Consider the following 2,289-nt stretch of genomic DNA (forward strand, 5'->3'; position numbering starts at 1 on the left):
TAGACAGGTACTTACACAAGGTTCTAGAAGATGGAGCATAGTAGCTTCAAGTCTTTATCTTGCTAATTACTTTTGGAGTCAATCATATATGATTCGAATAGAATGTAAACATTTTAATATCAATACAGTGGTTTTTGTGGTTTTGACTATTATTATTCAATTGTTGTGATACTGTACATGACGTCCTCTGCCACCGAACGTTTCCGCCGTTCCGGTTTGGGGGTGCGAAATATTGGTATCAGATCATTGTTTATAGTGAACAAATTATATCAACCCATAAAAGATATACAACTATAAATACAATGGGGCCGAAGTGCTCGGACTAAAAGTATACTTTTAAAATATGAGTATTTTACGAGAAGTATACGAACAAGCGTACATATTAAGAACAAGTATAACAAGAAGAACAAAACAAAAGTATTTAGATGTTGGACACTATAGTCAAACCTAGGCAGTTATGTAATCATATCTGAGATAAATATAGCTTGATCAACTATATTTATTTGAGATACGACCAACATGTGTTTGGGAGTGATAGTGGTGTTGCAACGAGTCTAAAACTTACCAACCCTATATACAAAGGATCTCTAGAACAAAACATAAAGTTAAAATACTATAGGAGTATTTTATGGTACTATAAGATAACAACAAGTCTAAGAACTTACCAAGTCCATATACCAAGAAACTTCAAAAACAATCATACAATTAAAATACTATAGGAGTATTTTAGGCACTATAACTAGCTTATGTTAAAACTAAAAGACCCTTACTGGTAGGTCTATAATTGTGAAGTGTATGCTTCCAGGGTTATATATAATTGGGATCTTATAGACTCAGAATTTGTGATCTTTGCTCTACTACATGTTCCTTGTTTGGTTTTGGCTTTAGAGTAGGATCACTTATTCGAAGGTCTATTTGATCATGGTTATATACAACCTGCATGCACTGCATGGTTATAGGAGGACCCAGTTTGGATCACCACAAACTGTAGAAGAAATGTTTTACTTAATCTCATAAGATTCTTTAGACATCCCCATTATTGCACGAACAACCTAGATAGATATATCCACTCCACTACAACACGCCACCGAGGAGTCAAGGGAGAACAATAGAGGATTTATAAAGTGGATCCTGAGAAGGGATCAAACGAAGAGTAAAGAACTAGAGAAATCACTAAGGACCTTTACCCGAACATAAGCAAGCATGAGAGGCTCGCTCAAACTTTTGGAGCCAGACTTTCCATCATGAAGTGATGGAGATCAGTGATAAAACCCGAGACATTACAAAATAAGGATTCGACACACCATAGGAAGGACCAGAGATAACAAACCCCCACAACTGAAACTAGGGCAATCATAAATAGGATAGAGAACATAGGAAACCACTCACGAGGTGTGCGAGGTGGTAGAACACCTTATGCGTCACCTAATAAATACCTAAATAACTTAACCCAGTGAGTTAGTGATTACACTACTCATATCATGTGTTAGGCTTATCGCCACTTCAGTAAACAACTACTAACAGTAAACCAGATCACAAGATTTTACTTAAAAGTTGATTAATATTAAAAATTCATAAGTCTATTATACATAGACCTTTGTTATGAATTGCTTTCAGGAGTCGGAACATGATACACGCAGAACTAACATAACTTAGACTCAAATAACACTCAAGTAGTAACCACTACTAAAGGCTTACCACCGTTTCATCTTCTAAACCTTATAGCAGAAAGATGCAACCGAAGAAATCGAACAGAAACAAAAAAAAAAACGCACCACCGCCACCACTTCCACAGTATGGTCTCGTTGTCTTTCAGGAGGCAGTAACAGCCGCAGTGACAGCTGTCATGACTCAAATCCACGCAAGTGCTACTAGCGGGGTGGGTAGTGGTACTAACAACTCTAACCAAGGGGAAAGTCGTAGACACCTAAGGGAGTGTTCGTGTAAAGACTTCATGAATTGTAAACCCCAATCCTTTAATGGGAGTGGGTGAGTCATCACCCTAATGCGATGGTTTGAGAAAACGGAGTCAATTTTTGAGATATGTGCGTGCCCAGAAGGGAACAAAGTGAAGTTTGCTGTCTGCACCCTCTCTGACAAAGCCCTGACATGGTGGAACAGCCATGTCAAGTGTGACAACCCGAAACTTTTTCCGTTACCATTAGCCAAATTTCCGTTAATAAAATTTAAATTTTAAATTTTATTAACTTCCGTCAAATTCTTTTGGTTTCGAAAATCAATTAGTTATATAAATGAACTTTAAATATGAGTCGGGAAAAAAACTACAAG

This window comes from Lactuca virosa, chromosome 5 (assembly GCF_052849685.1).
Source record: "Lactuca virosa cultivar CGN04683 chromosome 5, Lactuca_virosa_CGN04683_v6, whole genome shotgun sequence".
Taxonomy (NCBI): Eukaryota; Viridiplantae; Streptophyta; class Magnoliopsida; order Asterales; family Asteraceae; genus Lactuca; species Lactuca virosa.